The following is a 9,688-nucleotide window of genomic DNA, read 5'->3' as shown; positions in this document are numbered from 1 at the left end:
TCCCCCCCTCGCTCCCTCCCGCCCGCCGATTAACGAACGTTGTGGAGTCTGAGTGACAAGACTGGCGTGCCGCGCCATGCCCCTTGACAGACCCCGGCCGCTCCCTCTCCACCAATACGGCGGCTAAAACTGGTCTTGGTAACCAGTTTCTGCCTCTCCCCACCCTCAACAGACCACCCTCCCGCCCTTCGTGCAAGAATTGGATGGACTACAGCTCCCATCAGCCCCGGGCTTTCGGCCACAGTGGCCGGGGCTGATGGGAGTTGGAGTCAAATTCCCCACTTCTGTTTCTCGTGCCTCTTTTTGGATGAGTGTTTCACAGACTGCTGTTTGTTTTTTTTGTTTTTTTTTTATAAAGCAAGGGCTCGATCCCAGAATCAGTTGGGATTAATTATGGCTGCTGAGGATCAGCCTTCTGCATCATGCTGGAGGAAGAAGAGGGGATTGCCCCTGAGCATGTCCAGAGTGGAATCCTGCCTAAAGAAATAACGATTTTCAAAAGTAGGTCACATCTGTTATGTACTGAGTTGAATAGGATCCAAAATGCAGCAGTCTGATCGGTCCTAGAACAATTGGATCCAAAATGCAGCAGTCTGATTGGTCCTAGAACAATAGGATCCAAAATGCAGCAGTCTGATTGGTCCTAGAACAATAGGATCCAAAATGCAGCAGTCTAATAGAACAATGCAGCAGTATGATTGGTCCGCAGGAGCCACCCAATCCAGCTCCAGGTGGAAGTGAATCCACAACCTGATTGGCCTACAGGAGAATCCCGGAATTAGCCAATCATGTGCAGCCCATTGTGTAAATAATGTATAAAAAGCAGATACTGTGGGGGAACTTCCATTTCTCCTCACCACTATGATCTGAATAAAGAGCATGAAATCCACTCTCGACTTGAGTATATTTCACACCCTCTAGGATTAAGGGACAAAGATTCCAGGGAAAGTAAGTGTTGCCTCAAATGACTTTGGCCCTTATAAAGGTTAGGTAAAGGGTAAAGGGACCCCTGACCATTAGGTCCAGTTGTGACCGACTCTGGGGTTACGGCGCTCATCTCGCTTTATTGGCTGAGGGAGCTGGCGTACAGCTGCTGGGTCATGTTGCTAGCATAACTAAGCCACTTCTAGCGAACCAGAGCGGCGCATGGAAACGCCATTTACCTTCCCACCGGAGCGGTACCTATTTATCTACTTGCACTTTGAGGTGCTTTCAAACTGCTAGGTTGGCAGGAGCTGGGACTGCGCAACGGGAGCTCACCCCATCGCAGGGATTCGAACCGCCGACCTTCTGATTGGCAAGTCCTAGGCTCTGTGGTTCAACCCACAGCGCCACCCGCGTCACTCTTATAAAGGTTAGGCAATATCTAAGGGGTGCAGTTGCACCGGTGCAACAAGATGCATTGGCTGTTCATGGAATCAGCTTATCAATTCTAAAAAGCTCAACCCTGCTTAGTGCTGAAGCTCAAGCTTACTGGAAGCAGTACTTTCTGCATAGGGTACTGTAGCTGCTCAACAGTGTGAGGAAAGACAGGCACTTTGAAAATGCTCAGAGGCATTCTTGCAAACGTCGTCAACCACTCAACGGCGCCATGACAATTGCAAAGAGGATCCCTGGCTGAGTTCCCAGATACTAAATGCAGCCCTCACACAAATTCAGCCTCGCATGCAAAACACCAATCTCCCAGAACCCTCCAGTGCTCCTGCCTCACTCAACCCACTCCATCTCTGACGGAAACCTCCCTTGCGGCAAGCCTCAGGGAACAGCAGCTCTCTTATCAGGCCCTTTACCCAGCGGAATTATCTTCGTTAGCTGTTGTAGCTGTTACCTTTCACCAAGGTTATCGGAGAAAGCAGGAGCATGAAGGCCTATGTAACTTCAGCAGCCAGTTCAACATCCTTCGGGGAGTTGTTTTGCCTACAGTTTGTTAGTCACTGTTTTGCTTCTTAATTGCTATGTATAAAGTCAATGCAAGCCTTAATAACCTTTTCAGGAGAAGCAGTAAATCACAAAATGTTGCATTATGCAGTGCTGTGGGTCAGTGTCCCCATCAGCCAGCCCTTCTTCCTTGCATTCCCCCTCCCCTCTGTTTTTTCAGCTTCCCACCACTGATGCCAACAGATAACACAGTGATTTCACATTGGCGGACTTATATTTATTTGTTTAATTACAATATTTACAGGCCACCTCATTAAGAGGTTCTCAGGGCATTCTTCCCCCATAGCTGAAGCCTTGGATTCAAACAGAAATCAAACATTGCTCTTTATCTCTCTTCCTTGCTTGCTACTTTGCTTCTAGCTCACATCTCTCCAACTCTTTGCTCTCAGTTCTGGCTTTGTCTTTCTAACTACCCTTGAGTTGAGGTTGGGGGGTGGGATTTGGCATCTAACACAGAGCCTTTTCCTTTGTTCCTTTAACAGCCCATAACCTTACCAGGAAGCTTGCCTGGCTGTTCAAAGAATTAGAAGGCAGGGGGAAGACATTCGGCCTAAAAAAAAATCCCATAGCACTATGTATAGTGGAGTCCTCAAGCTGTGATCCAAGCTTCATTCAGAGCATCTGTGAATAAGTTCAGAACAGTCAGAACATCTGTAAAAATCCCTCCTCTTGATTGATTTTACTGACACTTGAGATCAAAGCTGTTTTTGACCAGGGGTAGATTATCCAACAGGCTAATAGGGCCCTAGCATATGGCCAAGGATTTGCAGAAGATTATATCTACAAGGCTACGGCCTTGTATCAGCAGGGGCTGATGGGAATTATAGTACAAAACATCTGGCCGACACCATGCTAGTGGAGGCCGTCCTCATTGCTGTAGATCAAACGGCTAATAAATGGACAACTACAGAAGGCCATTTGAAAGCTGGCAACTTGATACCATGCACATTGTCAGGATTTGTGGGCAGTCATGCAAATTACTTTCTGTTATAATTTGAGGCAATTATGCAGATGTGTACACAAAAGCAAATTTATGTGGTTACTTACACAAAAGGAAAGAAATAAGTCTCCTAACAGAGCCATGACATTCTGCCCTGTAGAAGGCTAACCTGTTTTATAAAGATGAAAGATAAAAGAAAGGTGTGGTGAGGTTAGACTTAAATATGTACGCTTCCCAAACTGATGGTACACGGCAAATATGATTCATCAAGTACTTCTTCCCTTTGTTAAAAGGGCTATTAGGCAATTCTTAACAATTCATTGCCTGTTGCCTATAATTATTGTTTCTGCTTTTGGATCCCATTCTTGGAAGCTCTTAAATATATGAGCTTGGAAGGGTGTCCTACTCATTTCATTTCTTCATTTTGATTTATTTATTTATTTCCTTCAACTTGTAGCCCGCTGTTCATTGTGTAATCCTCCCATGACAATCATCATTTAATGATCAACATAACTCACAACTCAGTTGCGCTTGGTGCCAGGCTTTCAGCACAAACTAAAGACTCACTTGTTCACCCAGTCTTGGGTTGCGTTGTGGCTAAATAGATAAGTTAATTCTGTTCACCATATGGTTAAATGGGTATGTCACTCCTTTCTCAGCAACGTGTACACTGGCTTGGTCACCTCCACAGAATGAAAGATGGCAGGATCCCCAAGGATGTACTCCATGGAGAGCTGGCTTCAGGCACCAGGCTTGGTGGGAGACCAGCTGTGTTACAAAGATGTTGGGAATCTGAATACGTGCAGCTACTCACACAGAGTCAATTAAGGTTTGGCAGACAGCCAAAAGGTAATGTGAAGGAGTAAGTCTGCCTGGTGATACAGAGGCATGGAGACAGCTCCATGATTGGTCAAGCTCCCTCAAGGGAATAATGATTAATGGCCTACTAACTAGTACGAGTGTCAGTGTAGGAGTTGGAGGTTGAGAGTTGTGAGTCGTGTATGAGAGAGCTAGCTAAAGATCCATGTTCTGTTCTGTTCCTGTAAATAGTCCACTGTATATAATAAACACCTCACTACAAGTTCCTGGTTCCTGCTTCGTCCATCCTGCCTGCAGCCAAATTGCCAATCATTTTCGTGAACTCTGCATTTACTCTGCTAGGTTTGGCTAAGGTGCTACAACTAGTCAAATACTCGGCAGATTTAGGCTGAACATTTGAACACTGTTCAGTTTTTTATGAATATTTTTGCTTTATATTAAATATATGTTAAGCTTTTAATATTGAATATACATATTCCTCCCTCCCTCCCTCTCTCTCTCTCTCTCTCTCTCTCTCTCTCTCTCTCTCTCTTTTCCCCTTCTTTTCCTTCTCCTCCTGCGATGAGGCTACATTTTAATATTTTAATGTTCCATTATTTTAATTGTTGTGTTTTATTTTTGTTTTTAAGTTTGTAATCATTCATCTTGTTTTTATTATTGCTTATAAGCTGCTCTGAGCCCGGCCTTGGCTGGGGAGGGCGGGGTATAAATAAAAAATTATTATTATTATATACATACATATATGTATGTATCGTTCAATGTAGTTGGAAATGTCTGTTCTGTCTTTTCGTGGAAATATTGAAAGAGAAACCTGGTCAGATATATTTAATTTTGGGGGAAAGTTTATTTGTCAACCTAAACATCTGCAAGTTGAGTAAAATGTTGCAGAGGGTTTGCAACTTTTTTTGATGCAACATAACTGTAAGTTTACATAAAATAGAAACACTATTTGGATGTGTGTGTTTTTTTCCTACTACAAGTTCAGGATAGAAACAGCTCTTTAAAGATGCATTGTAAGATTTTTGTATACATAAATCTGATGTTTAAAAGCCTTTTGGCAAATTTATTGAAGTGGGTTTCTGCTAGTTCTGTGGGTAGTTTCAGCAATGTAATAATACATTACACTTTTTTCTTTCATGTTTTTTCCTTATTTTTGCTGCTCATATTTCCTTTCAGATAGGAAGTGTTGATTCCTTTCCTGGACTCACTTAAATTAGAGACTGATCTTAAATGGATGCTACCCACATTTGTGTGTTTGAGCTGCACAGTTGTGAAAATTCACAGATAACTGTGATGCAAGAATATAACATTTTGATGACAAATCTTTATTTTGGATGGAATCTTTAATAAATGCTGGACTCATAAAAAAAAAAGAAAGTTGTGAAACACCAATAGGTTTTGCCAATAAATGTCTGCAGACATGACGTGAAGGCTGGCAACATCAACCGTGCCATATGGGAATCCCTTGCAGACGACCACAGTGCCTGGAGACAGTAAGGTCATGCGTCCACAGCAGTGACCAGAAGAGGGATGTCCACTGGGAAGAACGCAGAGAGAAGAAACCCCTTGGTGCATCTGCAGCAGCACATCTGGATGCCTTCATCTGCTCCAGCTGCAACGAACAAGTGTCTCCAACATCGGTCTCTACGGCCACAGCAGGTGCTGTAATCTCCCAACAGTTTGACTTTGCCCACAAAGGCTCGCTCCTCCATTGTCTCCCGAGACAAACTGATGCCAACAAAGTCTGTTTACAATGGTGTGTTTTGCTGCTATATTACTATGCATTTTACTCCTCTTTTAGTGACATCGTACCCTACTTTGGAGCTAATGGTAGTGAACAGCAGCTTGATTTTGTTAAAATAAATAAATCAGATACCATTAATCAGGGGCAGTCCAAAACATCTGGAGGGCACCAGGTTGGGGAAGGCTATGCTAGAGCAAGGATGGAGAACTTGTGGCCTTTCACACGTTGTTGGACTACAGCTCCCAGCAGTCATGAACACTGGTCATGCTGAATGGGAGCTGGAGTTCAACAACCTCTGAAGGGCCGTGTCCCTGCTCTAGAAAATGTCTGCCTACACAGTAAAAAGGGTTTGTTTTGTTGTTGTTTAGTCGTTTAGTCGTGTCCGACTCTTCGTGACCCCATGGACCAGAGCACGCCAGGCACTCCTGTCTTCCACTGCCTCCCGCAGTTTGGCCAAACTCATGCTGGTAGCTTCGAGGATACTGTCCAGCCATCTCGTCCTCTGTCGCCCCCTTCTCCTTGTGCCCTCCATCTTTCTGAACATCAGGGTCTTTTCCAGGGAGTCCTCTCTTCTCATGAGGCGGCCAAAGTACTGGAGCCTCAGCTTCATGATCTGTCCTTCCAGTGAGCACTCAGGGCTGATTTCCTTAAAAATGGATAGGTTTGATCTTCTTGCAGTCCATGGGACTCTCACGAGTCTCCTCCAGCACCATAATTCAAAAGCATCAATTGTTCAACGATCAGCCTTCTCTATGGTCCAGCTCTCACTTCCATACATCACTACAGTACTGGGAAAACCATAGCTTTTACTGTACGGACCTTTGTTGGCAAGGTGATGTCTCTTTTCAAGATGCTGTCTAGGTTTGTCATTGCTTTTCTCCCAAGAAGCAGGCGTCTTTTAATTTCGCGGCTACTGTCACCATCTGCAGTGATCATGGAGCCCAAGAAAGTAAAATCTCTCACTGCCTCCATTTCTTCCCCTTCTATTTGCCAGGAGGTGATGGGAGGTGATGCAAAAAGGGTAAAGCTGCCCTATCAGAGAGGTGGGATGTGTTAATTTCCCTCTAATTGTCAGACAGCTTGCATAGGGCATCCATAAATGTGCTGGAATCCAGTTGTGTGTGTCAGCTGTGTGCCATTCTCTAAGCATCTGGACAACCTATTTTTATACATCGCCAAATTTTATTTTATTTTATTCTGGAGCTCTTTTTCCTGGAAAGGAAGTGTCTTGGGAGAACTCAGACCAGCCAGATGGCATCTTCCTGCTGCTTTTCTGGTGACCATACGTGGTGTTACATCTTTCATTCGGCTCAGCCATCGGATGAGAAGCACTGGCTTTCGATGCTGCAAAGGCATATATTTTTTCCTTTCAAGTACAACAGCTGCAGTGAATTAATGCTGAGTTCTCAGTTACTGATGTCACAAGCGCTCTTTATTTTAAAGTGAATGCTTTGTAATTTGTTCAGCCTTCAGGGGAGAAAGGAAAAGAATGAAAAAAAGGAAAAGTGGGCGTTGATCTGGCCCTCTGGTATTTTGAGTTCAAACAAGTTTAGGTCAGGTACTTGAATGGGGTTTTAAAACGACATTTTATCGTACGCCTCTTTAATCCATTCTTTCTACTCCGATTCTATGTCCATGGCATTGAAGGTTTTGATGATATAGATGCCTTTCAGCTTTCCAGTGTGCTCTTTTTCTCAGAACTCTGGTTCCAGGGCACTCCCTCTGCTGGTATTGCAAGCCGTGTACACATGACGTTAGCAGTAATTCCATCCGATCCTGCAGTTTCTTGAGAAATACTGCCGTTTGATGTGTCTTTCCTCAAACCAAACTTCCATTCAATTTGAAAAAGAATTCGCAGTTAAGCTGAGGTGTGCACATTTGAGGCAGCCTTTGCGCATGCGCAAATGATGACACATCTGCAGGTGACGGTTTCGCGATGGAAGGTTGGGGAGGTTGCAGGGGCGAGGCAACCAAGCCAGGTAATGTACATTGGGTGAAAACATTCCCCCCCCCTTCTCTGATGTGCAGAGCAATGTTCAAATGTGACTTGCAACACAGCAGGGGGAAGCAGCCCTGCTGAATTTCAAGCTGCCAATGCGTACATTGCCTCAGACGACACCAGTCTGTTTTGCTATACAGTCATACCTCAGGTTAAAGTTGCTTCAGGTTGAGCATTTTCGGGTTGCACTCCATTATGACCCAGAAGTAACGGAATGCGTTACTTCCAGGTTTCGCCGCTTGCGCATGCACAGACGCTCAAAATGACATGGGGCCTCCCGCTGCTGCCGCACCGCCGGAGCACGATTTCTGTTCTCACCCTGAAGCAAAGTTCTTAACCCGAGGTTTGTGTGATGCGGCAGCTAAAAAAGCCAATGCAATTCTGGGCTGCATCAATAGGAGTATAGCATCTAGATCAAGGGAAGTAATAGTGCCACTGTATTCTGTTCTGGTCAGACCTCACCTAGAGTACTGTGTCCAGTTCTGGGCACCCCAGTTCAAGAAGGTCACTGACAAACTGGAACGTGTCCAGAGGAGGGCAACCAGAATGGTCAAAGGCCTGGAAACGATGTCTTATGAGGAACGGCTAAGGGAGCTGGGCATGTTTAGCCTGGAGAAGAGGAGGTTAAGGGGTGATATGATAGCCATGTTCAAATATATAAAAGGATGTCACATAGAGGAGGGAGAAAGGTTGTTTTCTGCTGCTCCAGAGAAGCGGACACGGAGCAATGGTTCCAAACTACAAGAAAGAAGATTCCACCTAAACATTAGGAAGAACTTCCTGACAGTAAGAGCTGTTCGACAGTGGAATTTGCTGCCAAGGAGTGTGGTGGAGTCTCCTTCTTTGGAGGTATTTAAGCAGAGGCTTGGCAACCATATGTCAGGAGTGCTCTGATGGTGTTTCCTGCTTGGCAGGGGGTTGGACTCAATGGCCCTTGTGGTCTCTTCCAACTCAATGATTCTATGATTCTATGACATGTGCATAAGCGGCGGATCGTGACCCGCACACACACAGACACAGGTTGCGTTCTCTTCAGGATGCAAATGGGACTCCGGAACGGTTCCCGTTCGCATCCAGAGGTACCACTGTACAGTGGAACCTCGACTTACGTACGGCTCTACTTACGTACGATTCCAGTTATGACCTTCAGTAGGCGCTTTGACTTATGAAATTCCCCCTAGATACGAACAGAGGCCTTGCCAGCAGCCCGGAGCTCGCCTGGCCGGCTGCGGGGCAGCGCTAGGGCCTCCGCCTCCGGGGAGAGGCCTCCAGTTTGCCGGACCACACCCCACCAGCGGCAGAGCAGTGCTGAGGCCTCTGCTCCCAGGGAGAGGGCCCCCATCCCACCCCCGAAGCTGTGGAAGAGGTGCCTCCTGCAAGAGGCACAGCAGGGCACGCTGCAGCCCCAAACCCTGCTGAGGAACGAACCTGAGGAAGTCCAGAGAAGAATCTGGCCTGGCAGGGGGAAAAAGTGGCCCTGGGCAAAGTGAATCAGCTCTTTACCGACCCCACCCCCAGCTTGAAGCCAGGTAAGCCCACCCACCCTCAGTGCACGTAAGAAAAAAAAAGTTATTTTTTTCCATCTACAATACGGTCTTATTTATTTTATAGTACAGTGGTACCTCGGGTTACATACGCTTCAGATTACAGGCTCCGCTAACCCAGAAATAGTACCTCGGGTTAAGAACTTTGTTTCAGGCTGAGAAGAGAAATCGTGCTCCGGCGGTGCGGCAGCAGCGGGAGGCCCCATTAGCTAAAGTGGTGCTTCAGGTTAAGAACAGTTTCAGGTCAAGATTTATTTACAAAAATATTGCAAATTGTATGAATGTTAAGAAGGATGCTAGAGTATAAACAACTTGGCACCATTGAGTTAGATGAAGTGAATTATGAAGATAAGATAAATTTAAGAAAAGAAAAAAATTTGGAAGATGTAGGTTATATTTAAACTTTTTAAGACCTGAATAAAATGATAGTCAAAATCAGAGATATAACATTGGAAAATTAGATATTAAGATTAGAAATAAGGGGATAAATTTGTTGAATAAAATTTTATAAACAGGAACACAGGAGCGGGAGATGCGAGGGAGTCCAAAGAAGTGAAAAGATCTATGTTAAGAGATGTTATATTGTATTGTTTTATTGGCAGAGTGTTTGTTGTGGGGGAGGAAGGGAAAGGAGATTGTTAGCCGCTTTGAGACTCCTGAAGGGGAGTGAAAGGCGGGATATCAAATCCAAACTCTTCTTCTTC

Source organism: Podarcis gaigeae, assembly GCF_964106915.1.
Source record: "Podarcis gaigeae genome assembly, chromosome: 7".
In the NCBI taxonomy this organism is placed as follows: domain Eukaryota; kingdom Metazoa; phylum Chordata; class Lepidosauria; order Squamata; family Lacertidae; genus Podarcis; species Podarcis gaigeae.
Note: the sequence above shows the minus strand (reverse complement) of the source record.